The sequence below is a fragment of the Lynx rufus genome, unplaced genomic scaffold (assembly GCF_022079265.1).
Source record: "Lynx rufus isolate CCGP_SWC_20201006 ecotype Redwood Valley unplaced genomic scaffold, mLynRuf1.p SCAF_10, whole genome shotgun sequence".
Classification (NCBI taxonomy): Eukaryota; Metazoa; Chordata; class Mammalia; order Carnivora; family Felidae; genus Lynx; species Lynx rufus.
In genome coordinates this window covers 32,767,482-32,780,463 of record NW_025814824.1, presented here as the reverse complement: position 1 = coordinate 32,780,463, position 12,982 = coordinate 32,767,482, and the positions used below count along the sequence as shown (strand labels likewise).

Genomic DNA, 12,982 nt, shown 5'->3' with positions numbered 1-12,982 from the left:
GCAAACACCTAAAAGACAAGCTACCCACTGTCAGACCAGCCCATGGCCCATCCTGCCCCAATTATCATCAGCAGGTGAGGTCATCCTATCTGATCTGAATCTGAGTCCTGTGATCTGACCCATCATTCACCAACAAGACAAGTAGATTTTCATTTGGGCTGAGAAAAGAAAAAGTACACCCACGATGTGCAACCAAAATACAATCAGACATTTTAAAAACCAGAAACATTTGAAGGAAAACAAAAATAAATGAGAGGTGCTATGATTATTACCAAATAGAAGAATATCTGACCTAAGGAGTCAGGTAAGTGAAAGCAGATGAGTTTAAAAGAGGTACAGTACAGATTATGATACAGATTCCAAAATATATCCCATCAATTAAAAAAAAAATGAACAACTACATAGCTCTAAGACATTCAAAATATCATTGTTAAAAAGAATCAAGATGGAGTGCCTGGGTGACGCAGTAGGTTAAGCGTCCAACTCTTGATTTCAGCTCAGGTCATGATCTCACGGTTTATGGTTCAAGCCCCACGTCAGCCTCCACACTGACAGCACAGAGCCTGCTTGGAATTCTCTCTCTCCCTCTGCCCCTCCCCTACTCATGCTCTCTCTCTCTCTCTCAAAATAAATAAACATTAAGAAAAAGAAGAATCAAGGCCCGAGGCGGACGGTGGCGGCAGGCAGGCAGACAGGCAGGCAGGCTGGCAGGTGCATGAGTGAAGCGCGGCACCCGCCGGGCTTGGGACTTGTGGAGCAGGCTCTTGAGGCTCCCAGCTGCAGCCACTGGCCTCTACGGCCATACCACCCTGAACATGCCAGGTCGCCTCTGATCTCGGAAGCTAAGCAGGGCTGGGCCTGGTTAGTACTTGGATGGGAGACCACCTGGGAATACCAGGTGCTGTAGGCTTTTGCCTTTGGCCTCCTTGGCCTCTCCTTTGGGCCCCCACCCCCGTCCCTCTTTCCCCAGGGAGCGCGGCTCCTGGGACCAAACACACCCCAGCCACTGCTCCCTCAGCCCCTCCCCGGTGGCCAGCAAAGCGGCCTGGCCAGGCCCCGCCCCGCCCAGCCCGCACACCCCACCCCACTTCACAAGGGGCACGCTCCCCGCTCCCCGCACCCGGCCAAATCCCACTGCACCTGCTCGAAGCCACACCCAAGCTTTGCACCTTTCCTGACACACCACCCACACCCGCACCCGCACCCGCACGGAGGGGGGGTGTGGTGCGGGTGGGAGGGGGGGGTGGCGCCTGGGGGCTGGAGGGTGGGGGCTGGGTGGGTGGATAAAAAAAAAAAAAAAAAAAGAAAAAGAAGACTCAAGAGGTATTGGATTACATCCCAAATTAGCAACTGGAAGATGGAGCCTATAGAACAGAGAAGAAAATATCAAAATAAGTAAAATAGAACACAAATGCTAACCAGTTTGGTAAAATCCAGATATTCTATTATCTTTCCAAAAGGCATTTTAGAGGAATAAAAACAGACAAAATAACAGAAATTTTTTCCAGACCTGAAAAAAAAGCCCAACAGGTAGAATCAAGTAAAAAAAACAAAAAAAAAGAAAAAAGAAAAAAGAAAACAAAAGAAAAGAAAAAAGAATCACCTAAACACATCTTAGACTTCAAAATAAAAAGAGAAAATCCCAAAATCTTCCAGAAAAGAAAAGAGAAAAATAAGATTACCATCAGATCTCTAATTTGCAAAAGTGAATGTTAAAAGACAATGAAGCAATGTCTTTGGTTTCTGGAAGAAAATTAAATTTGGTCTATAGTCAGCCTAGTTATCATTCAAATGTGAGGGCAAACATAGGAATTTTTCCTTCTTCTTTCATAAACAAGGATCAGAAGTAAGTGTGAAGTGAAGAACAACCAAAATGCTAAATATGTAGATAAGTCTAAATGAATATTGACTTTATGCACAATAATAGTAATGTCTTCTGGGTTTCAAATATAGAGAACATGAACAGATGACAACTAAAGCGTATAAGAAAGAAACGGTAAAAGTGACATTTAAAATGTCTAAGGTTCTTGAGTTGTTTGGGACAAGGGTGAAAGTACCAATTAACTTATAGTGTGAAAAACGAAACAGAATAAGGAAAAATAATAAATTCAAACAAAGGCATGAAAGGAAGGAAACAGAAGCAGCACAGACAGGAGTAAAGGGAAAGCATATTGTAATCTGGCAGAACTGAACTCAAATATGCCAGTATGTTAGGTGTAAACAGACTAAACTTTATAGACCATGGGTAGCAAACTTTTTCTTACAGTGCCAGATAATAAATATTTTAGGCTTGTGTAGTATATAGTCCCAATTGCAACCACTCAATTCTGCCATTGTAGCACAAAAGCAGCCATGGATAATCTGCAAATGATGAGTGTCATTGTGTTCCAGTAAAACTTTATATACAACAATAAACACATACCTTAGTTTGCTGACCCCTGCTTTGGCCATAGGCACATATTTGAAGATAGTAGGCTGAGAAATGATACAGTTAGTATTTAAAAGTAGCCACTCTAGCAGCAAGAGGGATCAAGGTGGAAAAACTGTTAGGAAGCCACAGAAAAACTGAGGCACAGGATAATGAGGCCTTGGGTTCTGGAAACAGCTATTAGGAGAAAGGTAAACTTTGAGTTTTTTACTCTTGTTACCCTTTGTTGATAGAGGTTCTAGGTGTTCCTCTGAATAGAGCTCCTCACTTAAGATCAGGGTTGAACACACCAGCATTCTTCTCGAAGCTAGAACAAGCAATCCTAAAATTCACATGGAACCACAAAAGGCCCCGAATAGCCAAAGTAATTTTGAAGAAGAAGACCAAAGCAGGAGGCATCACAATCCCAGACTTTAGCCTCTACTACAAAGCTGTCATCATCAAGACAGCAGGGTATTGGCACAAAAACAGACACATAGACCAATGGAATAGAATAGAAACCCCAGAACTAGACCCACAAAAGTATGGCCAACTAATCTTTGACAAAGCAGGAAAGAATATCCAATGGAAAAAAGACAGCCTCTTTAACAAATGGTGCTGGGAGAACCAGACAGCAACCTGCAGAAGATTGAAACTAGACCACTTTCTCACACCATTCACAAAAATAAACTCAAAATGGATAAAGGACCTGAATGTGAGACAGGAAACCATCAAAACCCTAGAGGAGAAAGCAAGAAAAGACCTCTCTGACCTCAGCCGTAGCAATTTCTTACTTGACACATCCCCAAAGGCAAGGGAATTAAAAGCAAAAATGAACTATTCGTACCTCATGAAGATAAAAAGCTTCTGCACAGCAAAGGAAACAACCAACAAAACTAAAAGGCAACCAACGGAATGGGAAAAGATATTTGCAAATCACCTATTGGACAAAGGGCTAATATCCAAAATCTATAAAGAGCTCACCAAACTCCACACCCAAAAAACAAATAATCCAGTGAAGAAATGGACAGAAAACATGAATAGACACTTCTCTAAAGAAGGCATCTGGATGGCCAACAGGCACATGAAAAGATGCTCAACGTCGCTCCTCATCAGGGAAATACAAGTCAAAACCACACTCAGATATAACCTCACGCCAGTCAGAGTGGCCAAAATGAACAAATCAGGAGACTATAGATGCTGGAGAGGATGTGGAGAAATGGGAACCCTCTTGCACTGTTGGTGGGAATGCAAATTGGTGCAGCCACTCTGGAAAACAGTGTGGGGGTTCCTCAAAAATTTAAAAATAGACCTACCCTATGACCCAGCAATAGCACTGCTAGGAATTTACCCAAGGGATACAGGAGTACTGATGCATAGGGGCACTTGTACCCCAATGTTTATAGCAGCACTCTCAACGATAGCCAAATTATGGAAAGAGCCTAAATGTCCGTCAACTGATGAACGGATAAAGAAATTGTGGTTTATATACACAATGGAGTACTATGTGGCAATGAGAAAGAATGAAATATGGCCCTTTGTAGTAACGTGGATGGAAGTGGAGAGTGTTATGCTAAGTGAAATAAGCCATACAGAGAAAGACAGATACCATATGTTTTCACTCTTAGGTGGATCCTGAGAAACTTAACAGGAACATATGGGGGAGGGGAAGGAAAAAAACAAAAGAGAGAGTGGGAGAGAGCCAAAGCATAAGAGACTCTTAAAAAATGAGAACAAACTGAGGGCTGATGGGGGGTGTGAGGGAGAGGAGGGTGGGTGATGGGTATTTAAGAGGGCATCTTTGACAATAAATTTGACAATAATTTGACAATAAATTTGACAATAAATTCCATATATTAAAAAAAAAAAAAGATTAGGGTTGAACAGTCTGTCCCTTGGGGGAAAGAACCTCGCTAGCAGTGGATGGGGTAGAGGCAAAAGTAATTCTGGAGGGACAGGGATAGAAGGGAGCTTATGAATGGCAAGGCAAGATTATCAGGCATTTGAAAGCAGAAAAGATTTAGAAAGACAGGGCCATTCTTCCTGCAGGTCTCAGAGGTGTCAGTGTCCCTCTGGGAAAGGGATGAGGAACCAACTGGTGGATGACAATTAATGAAGGAGATTTGAGAAGTCAAATAAGGCAGCCCAGAGGATCATTGTTTTTGGTGCTTTAGAACAAAGTTGAGGAGGGGCTGCCCTCCAGGCAGGCCAACCACAGCAGGAAAATGCTAGCACAGATGACACTAGAGAGATTTTAAAGTGTCATTTTCCTTGAGAGGACGCTTGGGATGTAACAGCTACTCAGTGAAGGTTTGCTCAATTAAACTGAATCCAAACAAGTAGATTAGGATGAAGCTATGGACCTGCTCACCTTTTTCCTTAACAGTCAAAAAAAAAAAAAAAAAAGGCCTTCATTATAGAAGTATGCCACAGGGACATTAGAGCAGGTCACAGGGAGACCTGCTTAACACAGATTGCTGGATCCACCCCCAGAGTTTCAGTGTGTCTGGCTAGGGCCACCAAATTTGCATTTCTAACAAGTTCCCAGTGGTGCTGATGTTGCTGATCCAGGGATCACACTTTTAGAACCATGGGTTGAGGGTTAAAGGGTTAAAGGATGTTGATTATTCTGAGCCTCTTAGGATAAGGCAATTCAGGAAGTACAATGATTTTTCATCTATTCTTCTATGTCAAGGGCTTAGAGAATCCTCGAGCGAGTATGATTTATAGAGCACTGTACTTTCTTGGGGGACTGGATTTCCATACTTATTCCAATGGCATAGGCCATTAAGGCTCCTAATGGATTGAGGAATTAATGAAGTATCTGGCAATGAAGCTTTGTGTATCATTAGATTCCTTGAGCACAAAGGGCATCAAGAAATGATGAGCTGTGAAGGAGTTGGAAGTTCAAAGCACATCCATTGCCTTTTTTTTCCCTTTTAATATGATTTGTAGTATGATTTTATTGTTGTTTTGCCAATTTAGTGATTGTTTTTCCTTCCTAATATAGGCAGGTAATTCCCAAACAGGCACAAATGCTTTTTAATTAGTGTTTCCCTATCAGACTACTAACAAGCTAATGATAATGATATAGTAGCTAATTCCCTTTTCCTTTTGCTCTCCAAAGATGCTTTTTCCAAGCACTACACAGACTCACACCACTCACACCACGCAGAAATGTCTGACCTCAGCCATCTAAGCATGTTACAAACAGAAGACACTGTGGTACAGTAAAACTCAATTCTGAATACTCATGCATCAGCTCATAAGTCCTCTGTCTCCCCACCCTCCTCACGAAAAGTTATTTCTACACTTCAAGTTCAGAGCATTAAAATATATGGTTCATGATGTCAAGTGTGTTGCATTAAATCTTTATTTATGATATGTATCAGAAGCCATTTATCTCATTGCTTTTTGTTCAGTGAGATTCACCATGCAAAAAAATGAGAAGCTAAGAAAAAGTCAAGAAGCAGGATAAAGAGGAAAGGGCAGAGGAATGAGCTCAGTCAGGCCAAGAGACACAGCTAGAAAAATGGGCAGAGGTGGTAGGGATCAGATCAAAGTCTGCACTTATTCAAAACAAGGCTAGAGAGTCATTGTTGACCCTGAGAAATTTAAAGAAGCACAAAAGAATTCTAGAACTGGAAAGGCCATAGTAGTTCATACATAAACTGACAAATTAACAAATGACTCTTGAAAAGTACTATGTCAACAGCCCAGTCACACTTTTTATTTTAGATCAGAAGATACACCACAGAGAAGCTCATCAAATAGGAATCCGTCTGGAAGCACCTTTTAACCCCAGCACCAGAACACTGCCTGCACACAGCAGGTGTATAATACACACTGATTAAATGAATTATTGTTTCCTTATTATAGATCATGTGTTAATCCATTCTTTTGGCCATTTCAATACTTATTAAATATCTTCCATATAAAAGGTACTTTGCTAAATGTGAAAGGAGATATAAAAGTGAAAAAGATATAATCTGTGTATTCAAGGAGCTCAATCTGGCATACAAAAATAGCTGTAACAAAAGCTTTGCAGTGGTCATCACAATAAGCAAGATGAAGTGCTACTGGATTTGGAAGGAGAGAGGGCTGGAGAACCAAGGTGAGGCCAACATGTGGCCTCAGTTGGTCACTTCCCCCACCCCCAGCACTTCCACCATCCTTCTCTCACTGAGGGGAAAGACAGGAGGACCTTCATGACAGCCATTTGAGGGACACCACATACAGGACAAGACAGCAGGTATGATTCTGCTTGAATGGCTCAGGTCATGTGGCAGCAGAGCTCAGGCAAGTGACCTGTGCACTTCTCTGAACTGAGGGCACAAGTCACCAAGTCCAGGCACTGTCGGGTCAGTTCCATCAGGCTGGCTCTAGAGAACTTGTAATAAAGTAAAAATAGGATTTCTCCAAAGTCAGAAGTTTCCTATAACTAACTTCTTGGAGTTTAGAGACAACGTGCAGTGCTTTCTTACCAGGTCAGACACTGCCTTGGAGAGTGTTGGGGACGTTCTGTACATCAACCGAGCCTGCAGCAGCAGGGATACAGGGTTTGCCACATGGTTCAGAGAAGCTGCCAGCAGGGTTTTAGAAAACTAGGGAGGCTAGCAAAAGCAGGTGGTGCTCGCCTTGGAAGGACCAGCAGGTGTTAGCCAGTGCATGTGCAGTAGCATGGGAAAGAGGAAGGACATTCTAGATAGATGTAACAAAGCTCAGAGATGGAAAAACAGGCAAAACTAACTGAAGTGTGAGCAAAGCTAAGGGATGAAAGGCTAGAAAGGCAAGCTCTCAGAAGGTCTTAGACGGTACCTGACACAAACCTCACCTTCTCTTGCCAAGATGAGAGACTGAGGAAGGTTTAGTAGTGTTGGTTTATTTTAGATGGAAAACAGAACTGCTATTTTATTAGTTTTCTGAGTGACTTAGGTTTAAACCCAGGCAACCAAGCAATTCCCAAACCAGCCCATCCAGATAATCAGAACAACCTTTGGCTAAGAATGCTTGTTGGTCAGGTACGTCTCTTTGCTTGTCCATCTTTTGCTTCTCAGGGGTTGGACAAATTCTACTCATCTTCTTACCAAAGGCACCTGGCACAGTTTACAAAGTATCTGGGAAGTATGCTGACCAAAGACCACACTTCTGCCTTCCCTACACAGACAGGATTTCATAGTATTTGGAAGCCCGGACTGGGAAGTCAGAGAGATGTGGTTTTGACTCTCGTTCTGCACAGGTACAACACAAGGGCAAGTCACAGGAGGGGTGGGGGAAAGGGGCCTGAACACACATAAGTGAAGAGAAGGTCCTGGGGGAAACAGGCTAGCCTCTGAATGCTTCCTGCCCTTCTTTCCTATCCTCCCTAAACATAAAACAGCTTCCCCTCTGCACTTACTACCTGGGCTGCACAGAAAAACCCAGACATAAAAGCAGCATTTGCAAATAAATTAAAGGCAACATCACAATCTCTTGTTGAAATAGGCACTTCACTGATAGTATATAGCAGCATTTGCTGAATCACAAAATAGGCAATGTTATCTATGTTGGGAAAAATCAATCACTTATCATTTCTACTTCTCTAACAGCCTGTTTGGATTCCACCCTTCATTTCAAGTTTATTTCAAATTTAAAGGGCAAAGGGGGCATACAATTACAGCATACAGAGAGCTTTAGAACAAATCTTATTCCGAGTACTTATTAAGTGTCACTAAACATCTTTCAGCCGATGGGAGGGAAAAGCAAGCCTCCTAAATCACAAAATAAACATTCTCTAAGTACTTTTGTATTTGCATTTTTATTTCTTTTTATGTTAATATTAAAGAGCACCTGTTTCCTAGAGGAAATTTCATTATTTGAAATTATTGTTTACAAGAGATCAAACAGGAATTCTTACTCCCCTTGAATAAAGCATTTAATTGAACTCAAAATTACTGAATTATTTACTTAATTTTTTTTAAAACCCTCTGTTCTTTTTGGTACAAGTAAGCCCTGCTAAAGTTACTGAGGGTGCTCTCCACCCAATTAATAAAAAACAACCCAGATTTGTAAATTACTTGTAACTTAGGAGGATTTCTAAACTCATTTTCTTTAGATCTCTCTGAATTAAGGTTGGAAATGATAATATTTTAATCATTTAATTCTCAGTGTTAAATTTAAAAAGAAACAATTTTCCTGTTTCACACAACTTTGGAAGGCTGGCTTACAAAGCTTTCCACTGCTCCAAGGGCAGCCCCCACCCTCTGCTCCTGGCCAAAGAAAATTTATTTATTATGAATATCAGGTATGATTTGCTATTGGCATTATCAAATCAAGGACTATAAAACATTTTCTATTTATTTCTGGCCTTGAGCCTGACGTTCTAAAGATATTTGACCAAAAAATGAATAAATCAAAGACAGAGACCGTAGCAGTATTTGTTTTGAGACAGTGCAAACATCCAATCTCATGAAAGACTGCAGTATTGTTTTGTTCAATGTTTTTTTTTTTTTTAGAGAGGTGCGTATAGTTTCTTAAATCTCTGTTTTCTGTAAATTTATTGCATTCATTGGTGAAATCTGGGTTGGAAGAGTAAAAACATTTCCCATTCGTCAGTCTGCAATGAGGGAACTAGGTTGTGTGAGTCAGGTTCTAAGCACCTCTCTCATATCCAACTTCCCACACGCGTTTTTTAGCAGTTTAAATAAACAATTATATGCACTCCTACTGCATATGTTTATCTCAGTGAATGGTACTTATTCAGGTGGTTGGGAAAAGGAAACATCCAGAAGCCTCATCAGTTTTTGCTGAAGGCTCTACAAGCTGCTGTCCTGGGACATGCCTCCTGCTTTGAGCACCAGAGCTGTCCCAAGACTCCTGCATACATCTGACCCTTATTACAGACTGTCACTTATGAAGTACTTGGTCTGTGGCCTGCCCCAAACCCTTTGCCTCTTGTCCTTCGATTATGCCAGCCTTATACCACATCGAGAAAATTTACGCTTACATTATAATGCCCTGGCAACGTATGCCCGAACAACTCTGAGGAAGCAGTGATGAAAAGCTATAAAGTTAATGCGGTGCAGATATGTCCCATGTGACTTTTCAGAGGAAGAACCTCTCCAGTAGAGATGACTGTGGTCCTGCAAAGAGCTGACTGAAGGTGTGAACAATCCAGAGCCTATCCTATCTTCTGCAGCCTCCATCCTACTGCCTTTCCTGTTCAGGTTTCTACAACAGTAGCTTCAGGAGAAAAATCACCCAACAGTGAGCTTGAGGATTTATCTTCTAGATAAGACAAATTATCTTTCTCAGTTTCAGAAGTGGACAAAAGGCAGTAAAACAGGCTCTCGTCAAAGGTTTAGGACTGAATCCTAATGCTGTCCCCAATGAGGCCCTGAATTTGCATTACCAATCAGGGATATTACTTCTGGATTATTTAGGTAGACTTCCTTTGAAGAACAGTGAATGATCTATTCGTGGGTAATTTCTCCAAGCTTAGTTACCACATCGGTCAAGTAAAGATGACAGTAGCAACTATCCCTCATGAGAGTGGTCTCAGTGTTAAAAGAAATAACATACATAAAAAGTTTTGTACAGTACCTAAGACACAATAAGAACTAAGCAATGCTGCCCCATCTGTTCCAAAACTTTAACACTCTTCAACACTAGCCCAACTCCTCACATTCTAGAAACGCTGAGCCTCTTCCTTCACCCAGGTAATAGAGATCACCAGGCATGAAATTCCCCACCTGTCCTGCCCTCCCCTCCACCTTCAGATCCACAATTTCAAAATATTTATGCTCACAATTACTCAGAAATTAGGTGACGATGGCTTTGTCACATCTTGTTATTTAATGCTTTGGTAGTAAAGCATGTGTTACCATATCACAAGCTAATTTTAAAACTATTTTAATAAGTGCATTTAAATATAATTGTCTCCTATGTAATCCTGTATATTTTATTTTAAAAACTTAAAAACATTTTTCTGAAAAGAGATCCATAGGCTTTACTAAAAATACTGCCAAAGGAGTCCATGGAACAGAAGAGTTAAGAACTCCTGACACAGAACTATTAAAAATGTCCACAGTCACTATGGACACCGTGATTACAACCATGCACACAAATGAACAGAGATTTCAATGAAGAACATCATGTTTAGGTCAGTGGAATTCTGGGTTTTCTTTTTCTCCTCTAAGGTTGTTGCTTTATTGTTTTTACAATAATATTAAAAAAAAGGATAGGGCATAAACCATGATATCTTTAGACCTATTTTTTCCTCTCCTATCATTTCAGGATCAGAAGTAGCCAACTTACTCCCACAGTGAACCAAAGGCACCATGTACTACCCTCTGTTTCCCTGTCTTTGCAACTAGCCATGAACAGGTCACAAAAAGGTGTACAGCTGCAACAGAGGAGTAAGTCAATTCCAAAATTGCAGATTTTCTTCATGAAAATGATAATGCCTTATCTACATTGTATACAACATTTTTCTTTCGTGAAAAATTGGCTGATCAACTTCAAACTGATGTTAGACCAACCCAGCAATGAACTCTTCAGCCAAAGGGTGGGAACATTAACTTCTTTTAAAAGTTCATTTCAATTAAAAGTAAATATTTTTTGGATGCTAGGCCACATCTTAATTATCCTTGGCATGGCTCTTATAATGAGCTTTTCATTCTCCCTCTATTTCTTAATGGATTTCTCAATATTTAAAAATTCCATTTCTGTGAGATCCTTCCAAACAGAACAGTGAATTACCCAAGCAGATGTGTGAAAGAACGTGTTCATACTTTAAGAGACATTTACTGCTTATACTATGGCTCGTTGGCAATCATAAAACTGAAGTGTGGTCTTCTATCATTCACATTACTTTTTTAAAAGATGAAGACAACCCAGTTTATCCTGGAATGCACACACTTCTATTTCTGTCATGTGTATGCTTGTGTAGAAAGAGAGTCCCTTTGCTCTCTCCATTCCACAAGAGTCCATCAAGCTTCAAGGTAGTAAAATATAAACGGCTTTGGTCTGAGTGTATGTACACATATGTTTTAGTCCTACAACTTCAAGGCCAAAGTAGTACTTTTAAATGGTAAATTAAAAAGAAAAAACCTTTTTCTTTGGAATCCTCTTCACTGGCCCTGGTAAGATTAATGCAACTGAGGGAATAGAAGAGATCAAGGCCTCGAGATTTTTTTTGTAATAAAGTAAGGGCTGGGGCTCATAATGCTTACTGGTATTTCAGCAATTTTCAGACTAATTCACACCACTTACCTCTACCTGCCAGACTAGAGGCACTGGTAGAGCCTAGAGTATGAGTTCCAGCTTTTCCACTAAGGAGGAGCACTCCTGGGCAAGCACCCCTGTGCCTGCGCCTCAGTTTCTCCAGCTATACTTGGCAGAATCACTGTAGGAATTAATGGGATAAGGGGTACAGAAGTGCCCTCTAAACATAAAAGGTTACAAACACGGCCATTGTTACTATTTTCTTTAAAAGATGAGGGGGGAAAAAGAAATAGAATGTGATAATACATCAGTTCTCTTCAGGGTGCCAAAGCAAAAGGCACCAGTGCTTGGGTATACAACACAAATGGGGCAGAAAATCAAGTTCCACTGTTTATCAGGGGAGTGTACCACCAAGGGACAAAAATGTGTGATTTTTAAACAAATCTTCACAAAGAGTGTAGCAGCATTTGCTGAACCTGTGCAGAGCCCAATGGTAAGACAAGCATCAACAACTCTTCTCAAACTAATCTGTAGCAAGTCTCCTTGAGGGACCTGGCCTCACTCAATGTCATGTGATTTTTTCCTGCCAAAATCTTCCCAGCTGTGAGCCAGTATGTTCATTCTTCAATCCTATCTTCCCATTTTGATGGCAAGTGTGATGACTACAGTTTAACTCTTTATCACCAGTGTACGTTTTTCAGATTTATTTTTATGAACCAGGAGGAGTGGGGAGAAATCTCCTTACCAGATTCAGGGTCTGCATCCAGAACACTGAAGTATTTACATTTTTTTCTGCTATAGCCACGTTTAGTAAACTAATTTTTAAAGCAGGGTCACTAAAAGCATGTATCTACCTACTTACATCTATCACTCATCAAAATATAAGAAGCTAGATATTTGGGCTCACAGACTTGTGTTACAGTACAGACAGCATCTATTTCTACTTTCTTCTAGAAGGGAAAAACTCTATCAACGATTTCAAGTTTCTCAGTTACACAAAACAAAACAACATCTACATTATTAGGGTGGAAAAAATATTCTATTCTACTACTAGACTTGTGTAAAGTTTGGCAAAATGTCACACAGTATTTTCCTATTTCTCTCAGGTGGATTCAGACCTCCACTCTGTATTAGGTTAAAGCCATTCCCATGAAAATGACAGACTGTAAGTTTCCACTGAAAACCATCTTCTTCCCAGGGAACAAAGAGTCACCTGTTCAGGTCCACTTGAAATATTCATGAACTCAGCAGAGAGTCAGATTAAAAACAGAGCCCCCAAGCAGTGGAGGCTTTTGGTTTTTCCACCAAGTTTTAGGCTTTTCGATGGTCTTTTCACAACTTGGCTCACCTGTTCATAAAATGGTTCTGTGC

General features: G+C 40.7%; 1 protein-coding gene and 1 non-coding gene across 8 annotated transcripts in view; one reads left to right on the top strand and one right to left on the bottom strand.

Annotated features, from left to right (window-relative positions):
- Nucleotides 1-12,982, bottom strand: part of KDM4C (lysine demethylase 4C) — a 433,616-nt gene that overhangs the window by 68,641 nt on the left and 351,993 nt on the right. The gene's annotated exons all lie outside the window — the stretch shown is intronic.
- LOC124505218 (5S ribosomal RNA) lies at nucleotides 792-910 on the top strand. Its single transcript, XR_006960575.1, has one exon. It is a non-coding gene; the product is annotated as a 5S ribosomal RNA (ribosomal RNA).